The sequence below is a fragment of the Pan paniscus genome, chromosome X (assembly GCF_029289425.2).
Source record: "Pan paniscus chromosome X, NHGRI_mPanPan1-v2.0_pri, whole genome shotgun sequence".
NCBI classification, from domain to species: domain Eukaryota; kingdom Metazoa; phylum Chordata; class Mammalia; order Primates; family Hominidae; genus Pan; species Pan paniscus.
Window position 1 is genome coordinate 93,419,245 of NC_073272.2, and position 21,719 is coordinate 93,440,963.

Sequence of the window (21,719 nt, forward strand, 5' to 3'; positions counted from 1 at the left end):
ATGATGTCCTGCCCAGGGGTGGTTCCCTACTGGCTTCCTGAGCTGACAGATAGACCTCCCGTGACCCTAAAGTGGAAAAAGCAGGTAAATAATGATCTGACTGATTTTTTATTCATTGTTCTTAAATGTAGGTATACCGCACATTTATTTCAATAATATATTTCAATAATTGTGACAAACACAATTAGAAGAAATTTGGGTCTTTATCTAGGAGTTTACTGATACTTTTGTTACCAGAGATATGCTGTAAGAACTTAACTCTTGTTTGTATTCATTAGCCTATGGTAAGATTGGTTTGGTTATATGTCATTTTCCTTAAAGTCGCAGTTTCCAAGAACCTATCAACCACATTAGGTGAGGACTTATTGCACTGGTAAACTCTGGTAGACTGAGTTTAGATAATGAAAATATATAAAGAAATTAAATATATTCATTTAAGATAAACTAAATCGTCAAACATATAAATATAGGTTATATAACAGAATAAGAACATTTTCCAGATAAAGCACTTGTTACAATATATACAAATCTCAGGCTTGTACTCTTTAGATTCAAAAAATTATTTTCAACATAAATATTTGTTTTGCTTTTGGCAAAAAAATGAGTTTTCATTGTAGCAAAAGCCATGTGCCTTGTGGATTAGTTAAGAAGGTGAAATATGTTTAAAGTGAACTGCTGGTCATTAATTTTTCTGTGGTCCTGTATTTTAGTTATCTAACAATCTTTCTGAAACTTCAAGAATAAAATGACTTTGTAGTAGCCAAAATGATAATATTCAAACATTCAAGATGTATTTTATTTTGCTATTTAAAAATAGAATCTAATTGCTTCACAGACTATATAAAAATTAAAAATCAAATTTTAAATGGAAATAATGCATAATGTTGCCACTGTAATACAATTACGACTTTTCTATACTAATTACTCATTTTTCTGCATGTTAGAGTTAATAAGATGGCAAATGTAATATTTTATTTGTTAATTATCTCTTTAATGTGAATGTTTGAAGCCTTCAAATAGTATTGACTTAATATCTGATGTTAGGTAGAGTCACTTTGGAAAAATTTTCAGTCAAAAAAAGAAGTTAATGATGGACTTTTTGTCTGGCATCACTACAATAATTCAAAAAAATCCTTGATTGTTTTGATTGTGTAGATCTAGCTTGTGAAACTTAGATGCTAAATTTATATATATATGACCACAGGTAAGTTACATTGATTATTTTGAAACTTTTAAAATGCTGAACCAATTTCCTAAGGTTTGTCGTAAAGCTCTGTCCTACAAGATTTACCCTGCTGGGCAAGCTACAAAATATTGGACCAATTGGACTTTTCAGCTGGGCTTTCTATCTTTTCTATTGTACTGCTTTTGCATTAAATAAATAAATAGGGACTATAAACACAGGTGGAGGAGGTGCAGGTGCAGCTATAAATCAGGAAACAAGGATAAGGGAACCAAATACTGTGGGAAATTTAAAAAATACAGAAAATGAAAAGAAGGCTAAAATGAGACTCACAGTAAAAAGAGAGGAAGCAAATAAGAATAAATAATAAAATACAATAAAATAGGAAAAGGAAAACATAAAACAAAGAATAACATTGTTATTTAGGTAGCTCATTATTGTCAAGTTATTTTTGAAAGTAATTTTTCATGGACAATGAATTTTCAAAATATTTTCATTTGGTTCGTGATGGTTCATGGTAACTAATATCATACAGGTTGCTTCTCAGAACAATGTAATTTGAGGCTTTGAAAGACTACTGTGAACTATATTCTGCCTACTCATTTTTTTTATTTATGAAGCTACATTTTAATTAGTATTTTTTCACTTACAACTTTATAATGTGTACATCTGTTCACTGAAATCAAAAAGCTTTTCTTTTAAAAAGTATTTTTTACTTCAAAACAATGTTTTTTTATAAATTTTAGAAATTATTTTTTCCCTAAAATATAAGCTGTCTTGAATCAAGCTGTTTAATATTTTATATTTAGTGAATCAGCCCATTATGAATGAAAATGCTTTGCTACGTTTAACTACACTTTGAAGACTCCCTTTAATTAGGTGGGCCTGTGTTCATCATTTCTACAGAGTTAGTCGACTAACATTGCACTAGACCAAAAAATAAAGCAACTCATAGTAGAAAAATATCTGGCTCAGGAAAGAAAAATGGGATGTCTTCTATCAATGCCTGTTACTAAGGTTGAGCAATTAAAGGATTACATTATTATTCATTACTAAGGCTGCTGAGTTCCTGCACTCTCACCTCCAAGTGGGAAGAGGCAGCCAGCCCTTTGTGAACCCTCGTTTCATTTTTATTTTGTTTTGTTTGTTTTTCTTTGCTATAAAGAAGCCAAAGATCCCTGCAGACCAGTTGGTGAGTTTACCTTTTACTCTCTAATAACAGAGGACTCCTGTTTCCTTCTGTCCATGCTACCTCCTCTCCATTAACCTCAATTCTTTCACAATGATACATATCTCTTTTCATCTAGGGTCATGGGTATGTCTTTGATTATTCAACAATAACATCACTCTTCTTATTTTTGTTATATTTTCACAGTTCTTTTATTCTATTTTATTTAACCCTTAGTGCAATTGTAGAGTGCATACTCTTTCAGATTCTATTTCTATCACTTTACAAATATTAACTCTTTTGCCTTATTTTGAAGGCCCCTGCTTGACTTGGTATTTCATTCTCATGCTGGTATTTATACTTCCTTGTTTCAGTAATACCTTCTGTGATAAAAAGTGGATTCTTGACTGCTTTACCAAGGAAATTATCAGACAGAAGAGGATGAGAGACATAATCTGAAATGGAAGATAATAGGGTTGTTTTCTATTGTTTCAGTTACTAATAACTACTTTCATTTTTCCTGTGATGTAGATATATGGTACTGCAGATACTGATAGATAATATTGATGGTTATCATTTATATAGTGCTCTATGTTTTAAGCACTTTACAAATATGGTATTTGATTCTGACCACAACCATCCAACTCAATTTAGCTATTATCAATCTCCAGTTATAAATGGGACAACTGAGGCTCAAGGTTAAGCAACTAGAGCTGGGATTTTAATCCTCTTCTCCAAATACCAAAGCCCATGTTCCTTCCATTTATACTAAAGTGCTTTTAACAGATGTGAAAACTGGGGTACAAAGAGAAACGAACATTTACTGAGTGACAACTCCAAGCATACATTTTCTCAATTAACCCTCTTAACTTTATGTGTTAAGCATAGGTGACTTGCCAAAAGCATAAAATAAGGGACAAAGACAGTTTTCTAAATCATACTTGTTCATTTTCAAACCCGGGTAGTGTTTTGACTATGCTAGAGCCTCAGAAAAGGAAGTGGGCACATAAAATGAGTTTAGGGGTTTGATGGATTTTTTTTATTTTAAAAATTATGTATTCATTTTAAAATATATTGCAAAGATACAACTAGCATATCACTTTTGGTATTTTGTTGATATCATTTCCTAGAACAAGTATGAGGTTTTCAAAGTCAGGTTTTTTTAAAAAAAGTATTAAGATAATAGTTCACATAGTGTAGAGATAAGGCAGAAATTGCAAAGATGCTATTCACATGACTGAAGTCTGGGAAACACTGCATTATATTAGGCCACATTTTACAGATGAATACATGGAAAGAAGGTTAATGACTTGCCCAAAGTTACGAGACTGACTTACAAAGAGACTAAGGAGAGGTTTACCCGTAGGTGGATCTTGAAATAAATGGACATAGAGGAAAAAGATTGGTATGGCAATGTCCAGAGCTATTCCCAAAGTACAGAAGATGGGTTCCCTTCTCTCTAGTGCCTGAATTGGATGTGGTGGTATGAGGGTGAACCTGTATTGCCTCAGTAACCGGCAGCAAAGACTTTTTTCTTCCATAAAGAGGCAATGGCAGGTAAGAAAGTCATAATTCCTCCCATCCCTCCCTTTCTCCTTCTATTTCCCCTTTCTTCTCTTCCCCTGAAGCTGGCATTCTTGTCTCCTTTACGATGTTCTTGATATTCAGGGTGATTTGATTTGATTTGTCTGCAAATGTTGGCTAGGATCAGGAGGGAGGATGAGGCAGTGTTACTTGTCATGGGGCTTTATACATTCCATTTCTTCTTCCCTTTGGCCATCTCTGACAATGCCATCCAGACAGTGATAATGCCTGTGCTATGGCAGAAAACTAAGGCACTTTTAGTGTGTTTGTGCTCAGGAAAGAACAAGGTAACAGAACTTAAGGAAGGATAGGTTATATGCCCAAAAAACATTCAAAGGGAGAGGGTTTGTGAACAGATTGATTGCAATTAAGAGCAAATAATTCAGAATTAAAATGAAAACAGCTATGCAAGTTAACAACACTTTTGAGCAGTTTCATGGCAGATAATAAATTGTCTGGGCGACTATTGCAACAGAAGAAGGTTTACCTTTATTTAAGGATGAACCATTCCTAACAAAGTTCTCAATCAGTTTTGCCCAAACTTTCCAGCAGTATCAAGTATGGGTTTGTAAATCTAATTTTTCTTCAGTGCATCTGGAAATAACAACCTAGAAAACTCAAGGGTTATTTTTTCATGTGAAAACAACAGTATGTGTTAGGGCCAGTTTCAGCCCATGACAAAATTGTGAAGCAGCAAATTTCAGCTTAAGAGATTGACCTCCCACTAGTTATCCAGGAGCCTCATTCAGCAGAGCCTTTTTCAGTCTGAGAGAACAGAATCTGACAAGGTCAGTCACATTTAAAGTGTGAACCACTTAATGTGTTAATTATCCTTGAGGAATTTGCATTTTAATAGAAAATCTACTAAAAAGAACAATGCTTAACACAAAACATTGAATTTGTGATAAGTTGATCAGAGCCAGTATAAGGGAAAGTGTGTGTGTGTGTCTGTGTGTGCGTATGTGTGTGTGTGTGGGTGTGTGTGATTGTTACTGCAGAAGAGGTTTACTCTCTACTGGTTATTGAGGATAAACAATGTTGAATGATTGGGCTTAATTTACAGAGTGTCCTTTCTATTCAAGACCCACTTCAGAAACACACCAGACAGAAACAATGTCACAAGCTTTAAATAATATTAATACTAATAGTTAATACTTGTTAAGGACTTACTGTGCCAGGCATTGTCCTAATAAATCTATTAACTCATTTAATCTTCACGTAGGAAGTAGGAGCTATCATTTTCATACATGGAAATGGCGGGCCTGAAAGGCTAAGTAACTTACCCTAGGTCATGCAGTCAGTAACTGGTGGAGCTAGCAAATGTTGCATTTATACTTTTAGAAGCATACAGTACTTTATATATCATTTAAGTAGAAGAGAACTGATATATTCTAGATAGAACAAGTAACTTGTTTAGGAGTACCATGTAAGTTGGTGGAAAAGCTAGATTTATAATGAACCTTGGTTTCCTGATTTTCAGTGTATCCCACATTCTCTGTTGCTTATGAATTTGGTATTTCCTCCTATTTCTCGTTTCTATGTTTCTCTTGTTTCAGAATGCAAAATTTGGTTTGTAAAGGTAGCAAATAAAGAAGTCAGATGTTGCAACTGCTACTAGTACAAGAGTAACTCTAATTACAAGAGTAACTAGCCAGAAAGGAATAGGAAGTGCCATGAGAAAGGTGTAATTTGTACAGCAGGGCTGAATTAACATGAAGATGGAGGATCCAGAAAACTTCCGTGAAGTAGAACTGGATGGTATTTGAGCCAGAGTACTACATAACCAGATCTCCCTTCACTTTAGGAATTCTAAGTGTAAAGTAGTATGTAGGATACAATAGAGCTGCTATAGAAGCAGAAAGTAAAGAGAATAGTTCTGAAGCTATTAGGGTAGCAAAGGTAGGAGCTGGTAGCCAGAAGAAAAGATGAAGTCAACAGTAGAGATTTTGGAGACCACTACATAGAAACAGATGGGATTCCCAAGGTGAGGGTTGGGGCCGGACTTAGGTAAGAAGCGAGAGAGAGAGAGAGAGAGAGCGAGAGAGAGAGAGTCAGAGCAAGAACATAATTGAACCTAGGAAAACAAGATACTGTACTATTTTTTATAATAAACTTAATAAGTTTCTAATGCTTTGCACTTTCATATGCATGATCCATGTATTCCTAGAACTTTTCTTCAATACAGTTTGCCTGAATTTTACAGGTGCAGCTAATAAGGGTCTCTGTGACACTGAAACCCCTCTTTACTCACTTCACTACTCAACACTACCAACTAGCTACTTTTTATATTGCAGCAACCTTTTTAAAACCTTTTCCTTAAATCTGACTCTCAGAGACTACAATTTAGCACAAAAACCCTTCAGTATGGATATTTGAGTGAGGGTATTAACCCAAGACAGAACAACTATATTATTCTCAGCCTAATCACAAGTAAGAGACAAAGCTTGGACTCAAACAAAAGCGATATAGGCTTTTTTTTTTCACTCATAGATTTTAATGTAATACAGAGTTATTATCTCAGAGTTAAACATTTGAAGTTGGATTAGTCACACCTTCTCTGTCTCATCAAGATAAGTGGGCCCAGTGCCTATAGTATCTCTGCTAAGAAGCAACCACTTTGCATTTTACACAGTAGAATCAGAGCCAGCCTTCCACGAAAAATTAAAAAATGTTATTGACTGCACAGCCCCCTCCCCTTTTTTTTGATAGACTTCCTTTTAACCTTTGACAGAAGTAGGATTCAGAAGGTGGGTAATAACAAACTCCTCTGAGCTAAAGGAGCATGTTCTAACACAATGCAAGGAAGCTAAGAACTTTGATAAAAGGTTAAAGGTATGGCTAACTAGAATAACCAATTTAGAATTAAGTGGAAATTATAGAGTTGAAAAATGCAATTGACATACTGAAGAATGCATCAGAGTCTCTTAATAGTGTAGTTGATCAAGCAGAGGAAAGAACTGGTGAGCATGAAGACAGGCTATTTTAAAATTCACAGTAAGAGGAGAAAAAAGAAGAAAGAATAAGAAACAATTAAGCATGCCTACCAGATCTAGAAAATAGCCTCAAATGGGCAAAGGTAAGAGTTATTGGCCTTAAAAAGGATGTAGAGAAAGAGATGAGGAAGAAAGATTTTTTAAAGGCATAATATCAGAGAACTTCTCAAATGTAAAGAAAGATATCAACATTCACGTTCCAGAAGGTTATTATAACACCAAACAGGTTTCACTCAAAAGATGACTATGTCAAGGCATTTAGTAATCAAACTCCCAAAGGTCAAGGATAAAGAAAGAATCCTAGAAGCAGCAAAAGAAAAGAAATGAGTAATATACAATGGAGCTCCAATATATGTGGCAGCAAAATTCTCAGTGGATACCTTACAGGTCAGCAGAGGGTGGCATGGTATATTTAAAGTGCTGATGAAAAAATACTTTTACCCTAGAATAGTATATCAAGCAAAAATATCCTTTAAGTATGATAGAGAAATAAAGACCTTCCCAGACAAATAAAAGCTGAGGGATTTTATCAACACCAGATGTGTCCTACAAGAAATGCTAAAGGGAGTTTTTCAATCTAAAGGAAAAGGATGTTAATGAGCAATATGAAATCATCTGAAGGGACAAAACTCAGTGCTAATAGTAAGCACACAGAAAAACGCAGAATAGGTTAACACTGTAACTGTGGTGTATAAGTTACTCTTGACTTAAGTAGAAAGACTAAATGATGAACCAATAAAAATAATAAACACAATAACTTTTCAAGACAAAGATAGTACAGTAAAACATAAATAGGAAAAAAAGTTTAAAAGTGGAGTGAAGTGGGGGGCAAAATTAATGTGTAGAGTTTTAATTAGATTTTTGGGTATGTGTTTATGCAATCAATATTAAGTTGTCATCAGTTTAAAATAATGGATTATATATAGTATTTCCAAGCCTCATGGTTACCTCCGATCAAGAAACATACAATGGATGCAGAAAAAATAAAAATCAAGAAATTAAATTATACCACCAGATAAAACCACCTTCACTAAAAGGAAAGCAGCAAGGAAGGAAAGAAGGAAGAGAAGACCACAAAACAATAAGAAAGCAAATAACAACCTGGCAAGAGTTAAGTCCTGACTTATCAACAATAACATTGAGTGTAAATGGGCTAAACTCTCCAATGAAAAGACATACAGAGGCTGAATGGATGAAAAAACAAGATCCATCGACCTGTTGCCTACAGGAAAAGCACTTCACGTATAAAGATACACATTCGCTGAAAATAAAGGGATGGAAAATTATATTCCATGCCAATGGAAATGAAAAAAGAGTAGCAGTAGGTATACTTAGACAAAGTAGATTTCAAGACAAAAACTGTAAGAAGAGACAAAATAAATAAATAAATAAATATATATATATATATATAAAAAACAATAAAGTGGTCAATTCAGTTAGAGGATATGACAATACATGTGCATTCAACACTGGAGCACCAGATATATAAAGCAAATATAATAAGAGCTAAAGGGAAAGAACCCAATAACAATAATAGCTAGAAACTTTAACATCCCACTTTCAGCATTGGACAGATTTTCCAGACAGAAAATTAACAAGGAAACTTCAGAATTAATCTGCACTATAGAATAAATGGACCTAACAGATATTTACAGATCATTTCATCCAATGGCTGCAGAATACACATTTTTCTCCTCAGTGCATGAATCATTCCTAAAGATAGACCATATGTTAGGTCACAAAATAAGTCTTAAAATATTTTTCAAAAATGGAAATTATATCAAGCATCTCCTCTGACTGTAATGAAATAAAACTTGAAATTATTAGCAAGAGCATTTTTGGAAACTATATAAACACATTAAAATTAAACAATATGCTTCTGAATGACCAGGGGTTTAATGAATAAATAAGAAGGAAATTGAAAAATGTTTTGAAACAAATGGTAATGGAAACACAACATACCAAAAACAATGGAATACAGGGAAAGCAGTACTAAGAGGGAAATTTATAACTATAATTGTCTATATCAGAAAAGAAGAAAAACTTCAAATAAATAACCTAGTAATGCCTCTTAAAAAACTAGAAAAGCAAGAACAAACCAAACCAAAAATTATTTCAAGAAAATAAATAATAATGATCAGAGCAGAAATAAATTAATTTGAAATGAAAAAGCAATAAAAAAAGATCAATGAAACAAAAAGTTGGCTTTTTTAAAAAGATAAGCCAAATTGACAAAACTTTAACTAGATTAAAAAAAACTAAATCTATGAGATAAGACCCAAATAAAATCAGAGATGAAAAAGAAGGCATTACAAATGGGACTGAAGAAATTCAAAAGATCATTGGTGGCTACTATGAGCAAGTATATGTGGTGGGGAGATGGTTTCAGGATGAAATTATTCCACCTCAGATCATCAGGCATTAGATTCTCATAAGGTGCATGCAACCTAGATTCCTCACACAGCACAGTTCACAATAGGGATTGTGCTCCTATGAGAATCTAATGCTGCTGCTGATCTGACAGGAGGTGGAGCTCAGGCAATAATGCTAACTTGCCTACTGCTCACCTCCTGCTGTGTTGCCTGGTTCCCATCAGGCCACCGACTGATACCAATCCATGGCCCAGGGTTTGGGGACCCCTGAGCTAGATGAAACAGATACAATCCTAGAAATGTACAACCCACAAAATTGAACCATAAACAAATCCAAAACCTGAACAGGTCAATAACAAGGAACAAGATAAAAGCTGTAATAAAAATACCTCAGTAAAGAAAAGCCTGAGAACCGATGACTTCACTGCTAAACTCAACCAAACATTCAAGGTAGAATTAGTATCAATACTATAAAAACTGTTCCAAAAAATAGAGTATGGAATACTTCCAAACTCATTCTATGAGGCCAGTATTACCGTGTTACCAAAACGAGACAAAGACACATCAAAAAAGAAAAACTACAGACAAATATCTCTGATGAATATTGATGCAAAAATCTTCAACAAAATACAGCAAGACGAATTCAACAATACATTAGAAAGATCATTCCTCATGACCAAGTGGGATTTATCCCTTGGATGCAAGGATAGTTCAATATATGCAAGTCAATCAATGTGATACATCCTATCAAGAAAATAAAGAACAATAACTATATCATCATTTTCATTGATGTTAAAAAAGCATTTAATAAAGTTTAAATATCCTATTATGATAAAAACCCCAAAATAACTACAGATGGAAGGAACAGATCTCAACATAATAAAAGCCATATATGACAGACTGACAGCTAGTATATTGAATGGGAAAAAATGGAAATCCTTTCTTCCTATATATGGAACATGGCAAGGATGCCCACTTCCTCTACTGTTATTCAACATGGTACTAAATGTTCTAGCTAGATAAATTAGACCAGAGAAAGATACAGAGATCCAATGGTAAAGGAAGTCAAGTTATTCTTGTTTGCAGATGATATGATATTTTTTATTTTTAACATCCCAGAGTCCACCAAAAAACTCTTAGAACTGATATATTCAGTAAAGTTGCACAATATGTAATCAACATACAAAAAATCTGTAGCATTTCTATGTGCCAACAATGAAAAATCTGAAGATAAAATTTAAAAATGAATCCCGTTTGCAATAGCCACAAATAAATTTCAATACCTAGGAATTAACTTAACCAAAGGTGTTAAAGATCTCAAACAATGAAGACTCTGAAATGCTGATGAAAGAAATTGAAGAGGATACAAAAAGATGGAAAGATATTTCATGTTCATGTATTGGAAGAATCAATAATGTTAAAATGTCCATACTAACCAAAGTAATCTATGGATTCAAAGCAATTCCTATCAAAATACCAATAACATTCTTCACATAACTATAAAAAGCAATCCTGTAACTTATATGAAATCACAAAAGACCCAGAATAGACAATGCTATTCTGAGCAAAAAGAACAAAATTGGAGGAATTACATTACCTGACTTCAAATTAAACTACGGAATGATAGTAATCAAAACAGCATGGTACTGGCATAAAAACCAGACACGTAGACCAATAAAACAGAATAGAGAACCCAGAAACAAATGTACACACCTAGAATGAACTAATTTTCAACAATGGTGCCAAGAACATACTTTGGAGAAAAGATAATCATCTCTTCAATAAATGAGTCTGGGAAAACTGGATGTTCATATTCAGAATAATGAAATTTGACCACTATGTCTTGCCTTACACAAAAATCAAATCAAATTGGAATAAAGACTCCAAACTAAATTGAATTCATCAAACTATAAAACTACTACAATAAAACATCAGGGAAACTCTCCAGGATATTGGTGTGGCCAAAAATTTATTGAGTAATATCACACAAGCACAGGGAACTAAAGAAAAAGTAGACAAATCTGATCACATCAAGTAAAAATGCTTCTTCACAGCAAAGGAAACAATCAACAAAGTGAAGAGACAACCCACAGAATGGGAGGAAATATTTGCAAACTTCCCATCTGACAAGGGATTAATAACCATAATATATGAGGAGCACAAATAACTCTGTAGGAAGAAAATCTAATAATCTGATGGAAAAATGTGCTAAATATTTGAATAAATATTTCTCAAAAGAAGACATAAAAATGTCAGTCATATGGAAAGGTGCTTAACATCATTGATCATCAGATAAATGCACATTGAAAGCAAAATGAGATGTCATCTCACCACAGTTAAAATAGCTTTGTGCAAATGTCAGGCAATAAATGCTGGTGATGATGTGGAGAAAATGGAATCCTTGTACACTGTTGTTGGAAATTTACATTAGTACAATCACTATGGAGAAGAGTTTGGAGATGTCTCAAAACGCTAAAAATAAAGCTACCACATGATCCCACAATCCCACTGCTGGGTATATTCCCAAAAGAAAAGAAATCAGTACATGAGGGAGATATCTGTGCTCCCATATTTATTCTAGCACTGTTCACAATAGCCAAGATTTGGAAGCAACCTAAGTGTCCATCAACAGATAAATGGATACAAAAATTTTTAGTACACATACTCAATGGAGTCCCATTCAGCAATAAAAAGGAATGAGATACAGTGGTTTGCAATAACATGGATGGAACTGAAAATTATTATGTTAAGTGAAATAAGCCAGAAAGACAAATATCACATGTTCTTACTCATTTGTGTGATCTAAAAATCAAAATAATTGAACTAAAAGATAGAGAACAAAAGAATAGTTACCAGAGTCTGGAAAGGGTAGTGTGCGGTTGGGGGCCGATGGGGATGGTTAATGGGTACAAAAAATACTTAGAAAGAATGAATAAGACCTAGCATTTGATATCACAACAGTAGCACTATAGTCAATAATAATTTAATTGTACATTTAAAATAATTTAAAAAGTGTATTTGGATTGTTTGTAACACAAAGGATAAATGGTTGAGGTGATGGAGGTAAGACTTTCCATGATGTGATTGTCACTCTTTGCATGCCTCTACCAAAATATCTCATGTGCTTCATAAATATATACACCTACTGTTTCCCAAAAATAATTTTAAAAAACACTGCAGTCGTTCTTATACATCACAAGAAGAGTCAGGCTAAGGTCACCTTGATGTATTAAATATGAATTAGCTGTCCTTCCAGTGCCTTCTAGTATTCATTTGTGGTTGGATGTGTCATGGAGGACAAAAGAAACGTGGCAAATAGTTTCACACCAGGATCAAAATTGATATAGCATTGATGAGATGATTGTACTCTGCATTTATTACATGTGAATATATTTACTAAACTCTTGCCTCTGTCCTGAAAAGCAATGACTACTGGGAAAACTTTTACATTCTTTCAGTAGGTGAGTGTGGCGATTAATCAGTGTTGCTAATGCAATTCTAAAACCTTCTTTGAAAGACTTGTAATTTTTTTTTCTATGCAGCCAGTATCTAATCAATCAGTGAGTCCATGATGAGTCATGAAACACATTTGTTGACTAATAAAGTCTTGTGTTCTGTGCCAATGAATTTAGCTGTGCCACCACTGTTTCAATAGCCAGCCATGAGATATTACTCTGAAACGTGGAATTTATTATTGGAAAGAGACAATATCAATCTAATTATCCTGCTGCCTTTCAGCAGGTGCATCTTGCTATTCGGCAAGCATATCCAACTGTATTGATTCCAAGCGTATATCCATCTTAGCCTTAAACTCATTTACACTGCCTACTCTGAATGTAATATGTACTGTGATGTTCCCAATACCAATATCTTTCTTGGAGATGGCACATTTCCTGAACTTAAGTGTAGCCTGCATTTTTCCTTGCATGACATCCAGACCTGTCCTTTCCATCTTGTCTAAAAAATGAATAGTCACTTGTTCAGGTACTAGATATTTTTGTTAATTTGATATTTGTAAAGGGGGGAAGGTTAACTCAAAGAAAGAAAGCATTGAATGTTCTGACAGAAAGCTATAAATGAAAGAGCTATTTGAATTCAGGGTTTTGATGGCAATAATTACATTTAGTAAGAACTAATCACTTTCAGATTTTCAAAAAAACCAAATGGATGCTTTCCAAAAATAGCTGATTGCTTATAAAAGTATAAATATTTTCCCCGTATATGAGAAGACCAATTGTGCATTTTGCCTCCTTTATAAATTGGTTAAATTAACAGTCTTACTTACATCATGAGGAAGTAGATGAATGGTTTAACCTCTACCACCAAGAAGATTTAGTTGCAATTTCAAGTGATAGGATGTTATTACATCTGGCATTCATAAATTTAACTTTTAAAAATGGGATTTTAAAGGAATGTACAGAAGCAAAATTATGCTAATCATAATCTCATCTCCTTTTAGAAGCTGCAGAGGTCATGCAATATCTTACAGTGACTCTGGAGCATCATTTTGCACTCCAGTGATTATTGTGGCAGGTAATTGAGAGCTTTTTAAAAAATCCTTTTTGCTTCTGCTATGCAGTTAATTTCACTATTTTTTGCTGACACTGTATTTAGCAAACCAGTTTGGTATTAGGCTAATGTGAAAAACTTGATGGGTTAGTTATCTTGAAACTGCAAAAGGACAGACTCTAATTTTCATGTTATTTGCCTCTCTTAGAGTTGTAGTAGATTAATCACGGAGAAACAGGTTTTCCACAAACACCTAGCAATTGGCAAGCAATATTATTTTCTATCACAAAATTTGCTTTGAGCGTTTTACATCTAGGGATTATACTGGGGGATTAACTTAAGGGCCCCACTGGTATGGTGCCTAGAAGCCATGAGTTCAACGAGTATTAGTGAAATTGTTTAGTGAATTGAAATGTCTGATAAGACACACAAAGAGACATGATGAGTTATTTCTGCGTGACTGTATTTACACAGCTTCCAAATCCAGCCCTAATTGTCCACCTGTGCTTCTTTCCTGTATTTGCATTTTCTAGCAGTATTTTGTCATGCAGATTGCCTACCATCACTTCAAATAAAGAACAGTGAAGGAGCCCATTATTGTTCTCCAAAACCAGCAGCTATCAAAAGTGTGCTGTCCTCTTGATTGCACAGATTTCTTGTTTTTTATAGGTTGAAAATCTTGGAGTCGTCATTTAACGTTAGACTTTATTATCCATTTTGATTCTCCTGAACTACCCTCCATGCCTCAACATTTATCGTTTTCTATCCTATATTGCCAGCTGAATCCCTATTCATTTATTCATGGCTCAGTTCATACTTCACCTCTTTTGAGAGTCTTTTCTTGTCTTCCCAATGCTCATTCTCAGTCATATGTCTCCTCTTTATTCTCCCATAGTATCTTGAGCATATCCAGATTACAGTTTTGTGATCATTGTGGTATCCCAGCAGTGATTCTGTTATATAGTAGTTACTCAATAAATGCTTGTTAAATGATGAAATGTGTTAGCCTTTTCTCTTTAACTACATTATAAGGCCAGGAAAGCCTTATTCTCTTTAGTATTTCCCATAGTACTGGGTACACAATATATGCTTACTAAATATGTAAGGCCATTTTTAAGGCCATAACTGTAATGCTGCCATTGACTAGAATCAAGACTCCTGTATAATATATACAATGATGAGTCTTAAAATATTACTCAGTGGAAATACTAATCTTAGTGGGAGAATAGATGTTTGGTGGCCAGTGTTTCTCTTTATATTGTCAAGAATGTATAGTGAGTAGGTTATAGTGGAAAATTGAAACCACCGTTTAAGTAACTGTTCTCTTTATTGTGAGATAAAAGTCATATCCCCTGCTTTCTGTGGAGAAGAGCCTAAATGTTGAATGGCTGGATCTACAAAAAACGATTGTGTTAAAATTTGTAACAGATAATGTATAAAATGCCAGAAAGGCAATTCATCCTGCATACTTTTAGAACATCTTGCATTGTGTACATCTACCGAATCACTGTTAAGAATACTGTGCATGAAAATTGTTACAGTTCGTTATCAGCATTATTGCTTTGGGGCAACAAATATATACACATTTTCATCATTCAGTCAGTTCCAATAAGAATCTCAGACATTTTCAATCTTAGAACAATTTTGCTTGGTGTTGTCCAATACAGGATGTTTGCATATGACATTTTGTTTCAATTGTTCATGAAGAAAGTGACTCTTTATGCTGTGATTATTGAACTGATATTGTTGGTATCCAGTCCTCCAAGAAATAAACCATGATAAAAGTAATCTTAGATTTATTAAGATGGTTTAAAATGGCAGCCAGAGGTTCAATGTTGAATAAATATTATATAACCAGGTCAATCCAATGATGTATGCTGCATTCTTTTATGTGAAAACAAAGTACTAAGTATAAAGTGATGAAAAGAAGTTATATTCAGTATTCTTCTAGGAAAATTAGTGAACTTCATAAAAAAATGGATCAGCAATTGACCATGAGATGAAGTATTTTGCTACCTGTTGTACTGCCAGGGAAATAGTCCTTTTTATCAAAAGGCAAATGAAGACAATGCAGGCATAAGCTCCCTCTGGCTCCCAGAGTTGTACCCTTCATTTTTGTAACATAGAATTAGCTTATGTTCATACATTTTCTGATGGGCAGAATACATAAATAAACTATAAATATTTCTTGAGCTTCAATGCAAAGGGCAAGACCTGTGTGTATGCTTAAATAAAAAATTTTTTGAATGATTTTTATATGCATGTTTTGATATTTTCTAATCTTAAATAACAGTTTTTAAAATAACTGAAAAAATATCTTTTGGGACTTTAACTTTTTTCACTCCATTTTAGTTCTATTTCTAAAGCCATGATTTTTAAAGCCTGTATTTTCGTGTACTCTCATATTAGACTAGTGCCACTGCCACCATAGATAAATGAGTTGACCTTGTTGATTCTCCTGCCTGTCTCAGGGTATTGAAAGCCCAGCTGAGCGCAATTACAAGCAATATTACTACCTTGGCAGGAGCTGTCAGAACTCACACTGGTGGTTGGATGTATGCTGAATGACATTCGCAGAAACAGAGGATATTTCCAATCATCTTTAAAGAAGGGAGACAGTCATAAACATCTAATAGCCTTTGTTTCCATGAAATGTACGAACAGTTCAAACAAAGCATATTTTATATAGTATATATGTATGTGTGTATGCTTCAAATAAAGTATATTTTATATATATACACATATACGTGTGTGTTTGTGTATGTGTATATATATACCCACACATAATCATGTGTCAGTCATATAGTCACATTTTGGTCAGTGACAGACCACATATATGACAGTGGTCCCATACATTATCGTGGAGCTGAAACATTCCTATTGCCTAGTGACATAACCCTTATCATAACATCATAGCACAACACATTAATAACATGTTTATGGTGATGCTGGTGTAAATAAACCAGCACTGTCAGTTGTACAAAAGTATAGCACAAACTATTATGTACAGTGTATAATACTTGGTAGTGATAATAAATAAATACGTTATTGGTTTATATATTTACTATGCCATACTTATAATGTTATTTTAAAGTATACTTCTTATTGAAAAATTAAAAGTTAACTGTAAATCAGCTTCAGGCAGGTCCTTCAGGAGGTATTCCAGAAGACATTGTTATCATAGGAGGTGATAGTTCCATTTGTGATATTGCCCCTGAAGAATTTTTAGTGGAACAAGATTTGGAGAGGGAAGACAGTAATATTGATGATCCTGTCCCTGTGTAGGCCTAGGCTCATGTGTGTGTTTGTGTCTCAGTTTTAAACAAAAAAGCTTAAAAAGTAAAAAACAAAAATTTAAAAGTAGAAAAAAAGCATATAGAATAAGGATACAGAAATATAAAGTATTTTGTACAGCTGTGCAATGTGTGTGCTTTAAGTGTTATTGCAAAAGAGTAAAAAACAAAAAAATTATAGTAAGCAAAGATAAGTTTGTTATGGAAGAAAGAATTTTTAAAATAAATTTAGTACAGCCTAAGTCTAAGGTTTTATAAAGTCTGCAGGAGTGTACAGTAATGTCCTAGGCCTTTACACATTTGTTAATTCCAAAAGAACTATATATTTGCTTGATTTCACTCACTAGTCACTCACTGACTCACCCAGAGCAACTTCCAGTCTTGCCAGATCCATTCATGGTAAGTGCCCTATACAGATGTACCATTTTAAATATATTTTTAAAATATTTTATATTTTTAATATATTTGAGATGTTTTTAGTGGTACATGTCTATAGTCCCAGCTACTTAGGAGGCTGAGGTGGGAGTATCCTTTGAGCCTGGGAGGTCAAGGTTGCAGTGAGCTATGATTGTGCCACTGCACCCCAGTCTGGGCAACAGAGCAAAACCCTGTCTCATAAAATAAAACTAAATAATATAATAAAAATAGAGCCATTCCACTCTTAGGTTTTTATCCCAAATCAATAAAAGTGTATGTCCATACAAAGACTTGTACATGAATATTCACATAGCTTTTTTTTTTGTAATCCAAAAACTAAAAACATCTCACCAAATATAGGACATCAGTACCTGAGAGGTTAATATCTGAGGCTGAATGGTAACTTGGATCAGCAAGGCAATTTATTGGTAGTTTCAGGTAGACAAGTTAATCTAAAAGTATAAATGAGTTGAGTCCTTATTTCTAATTAGGGAGTGGGGATATGCAACTCTTTCCAAAGATGCTGTTGAGCCATTCCCTGGTGGGGTTTTCTTGTGAAGAAGCTATACTGCATGATCATAGCACAGCCTCCATCTGGACATATGACATATCATATGTTCATTATGATGTGGAAGAATACATAGTAACCTCACCCACTTTGGGAAATATATAAGTAGGAGTATGTACGAATTCTTTTTACCTAGAGTCACGTTTCATAAATATGACACAAAAATGATAACATAAAAATGGTTCTTCTAGAGTCATTTTTTAGTTAACTGCTTCAGGGATATTTGTATTATCCTCACTATAAAAGATATTCTTCATTTTTTTTCAAATGTTAATAAACATCATACTACTTGCTAAACAAAGTCTTCTTTTACGTATGGTAAATAATCTAAATTTTATTTGCCAATCCTGTGGTTTCCTTGTATTCAAACATCCATTTGGACTTCTTCTGGAATTGTTAAATGCACGTGTATTAAACATATAATTTGACACTCTTGACATATAGTCAGTGATGAAACCACCAGCAAAATCAACATAATGAATACATCTAACCACCAAAAAAAGTTTACATTTAGTAACCCTTTGTCATCCTTCTACCCTAACTTTCACAGGTAACCACTGACCTGCTTTCGGTCATTACAGAATAGTTTGCATTTTCTAGAGTTTAAAATCAATGGAATCATGAAGTATTTACTCCTTGTATCTTTCTTCTTTCAGTAAGCATAATTATTTGAAGTTCATTCATGTTGTAACCTGCATCTACAGTTCTTTCATTTTTATTGCTGAGTTATTCCATTATATTGTACAGTATTCCAACCTGTACTTCATACCTTTTTATATATTCTCTGGAAATTTGAGATGTTTTTAGTTTTTGGATTACAAAAAAAAAAAAAAGCTATGTGAATATTCATGTACAAGTCTTTGTATGGACATACACTTTTATTGATTTGGGATAAAAACCTAAGAGTGGAATGGCTCTATTTTTATTATACTATTTAGTTTTATTTTATGAGACAGGGTTTTGCTCTGTTGCCCAGACTGAGGTGCAGTGGCACAGTCATAGCTCACTGCAACCTTGACCTTCCAGGCTCAAAATATGCTCCCACCTCAGCCTCCTAAGTAGCTGGGACTATAGACATGTACCACCATGCCAGTTTTTCTATTTTGTTTTTGTTTTTTTGTAGAGATGGAGAGGTCTCACTATGTTGCCCAGGCTAGTCTCAAACACCTGGGTTCAATTGATCCTCCCACGTAGGCCTCCCAAAATCCTGGGATTACAGGATTCAGCAACCTTTCCTGGCTACTTTTTAAAGATATGTAAAGCCACTTGGTCTTGTACCATTACTGAAAAGACTACCCTTTCTCCACTGAAAGGGCTCTGCATTGTGTCAAAATTAAGTTGTTCACACATGTGGAGGTCTATATCTGTACTATTCTGCTCCACATATCTAGTTTTATATCAATAGAACAATGTCTTGATTATAGTAGCTTTATAACTCTTGAAATAAGACAGTGTTTTTGCTCCAATTTTGTTATTTTTCAAAGTTCTTTTAGCTATTATGGGTTCTTTGTATTTCCATATGAATTTCAGAATCAGTTTGTCATTTTCTACAAAAATTCATCTGGGATTTTAATTGGAATTTTGTTGAATCTGTGGTACCATTCAGGAAGAATATTAACAATATTATCATTAAGTATTGTTAACAGTATATCATTAAGTAATTTAACAGTCTTAATAATACTGAGTCTTTCAACCCACACACACAGTATATTTCTCTGTTTATTAAGAATTTCTTTCTTTTTTTAAAAAATATGTCAAAACATGTTTATTAAAGTACTAATGGGACCAAAGCCATACTGACTAAAAACAATTTTTCATTTAAACCTTTTTTTGTATAAATTTATGGAGTACATGTAAAATTTTGTTACCTGTATATAATGCATAGTGATCCAGTCAGAATATTTATGGTGTCCGTCAACCAAGTGAAACCATTTTTGTTAGTTATTGTCATCCTATTCTACTATCAAACATTGAATTTATTCCTTCTGTCTAACCATATGTTTGTATCCTTTAATCCACTTCTCTTCATTCCCCCTTCTCCCCAAAACTCACCCTTTCCAGTCTCTGTTCAATCTATCTTTCCACTTTCTACATCCATGTGATCAAATATTTTAGCTCCCACATATAAGTGACAACATGTGATATTTGACTTTTTGTGCCTGGCTTATTTCACCTAAGATAATGGCCTCCAGTTCCATCCATATTGCTGAAAATTACATGGTTCCAGATATGTGTTGATGTTTTCAGCATACCAGTTTTTCATGTCTATTATTGTTTTCTATTTCATTAATTTCCAAGCTGATCTTAAGTTGTTTTTCTTATATTTACTTTAGAATTAATTCATTCTACTTATTCTAGTATCTTAAGGTAGAAGTGAGGTACTTGATTGGAAAACTTTCTTCTTTTCTAATATAGGCATTTGGTGTTATAATCCTCCCCTCTAAGTACGGACTTAGTGGCATTTCACAAATATTGGTATGTTGTATTCATTTTAATTTATTCCACAATGCTCCTTAGTGTAAATGTAATTTCAACCTTCGCTCATGGGTAATTTAGAAGCATGGTACATTGTGATACTTGAATTCAGGATTTTCCAGATAATTTTTTTTATTGATTTCTAACTTAATTTCACTGTCATCAGAGAGCATAATTTATATGACTTAAATCCATTCAAATTCATTGAGACTTGTTTTATCACCCAGAATATGGTGTATCTTGGTCACCGTCCATGTGGATTTGAAAATAATGTGTATTTTGTTATTTTTGGCTGAAGTATTCTATAAATATTGACAGCATCAAATTGATTTATTGTATTGTTCATCTACTATATCCTTGCTGATTTTCTGTCTACTTTTTCTACCTTTTATAAAGAGATAAGTATTGAAATCTCTGACTGTAGTCATGGATTTGTCTATTTCTCTTTGGTTTTCTATCAGTTTTTTGCTTTATCCATTTTGGTACTTATTGTTAGGCACATACAAGTTTAGTTTGTTATTACTCTTTGATGGATTGATGACTATAATATTATGAAGTAACCTTCCTTATACTTGGTAATATCCTTTGCTCTGAAATCTGTGGCTGATATTAATATAGCCACTTCATCTTTTTTAATGAATGTTAATATAACTTTTTCTTAAATCACTTGTGGATTGAACTGTGTCTCCACAAAAAGGTAGGTTGAATTCCCAACCCCCAAAACCTCAGAGTATGACCTTATTTGAAAATAGGGGCCAGGCATGGTGGCTTATGCCTGTAATCTCAACAATTTGGGAAGCCAAGGCGTGAGGATTGCATGAAGCCAGAAGCTTGAAACCAGACTGGAAAACATAGCAAGACCCCTATCTCTAAAAAAAATAGCAAGCCCGAGTGGTGCATACCTGTAATCCTAGTTACTTGGAAGGCAGAGATAGGAGTAGGGCTTGAGCCCAGGAGTTCAGTGTTATGGTGAGCTATGATCATGCCACTGCACTTGAACCTGGGTGACAGAGCAAGACCTCATATCTAAAAACAAAAAAAGAAAAAAGAAAACAGGATCTTTATAGTGTTAAAATGAGGTCATTATGGTGGGCCCTGATCCAATATAACTGGTGGCAAAAATCACAATTACTTTTGCACCAATCTAATATAATCAT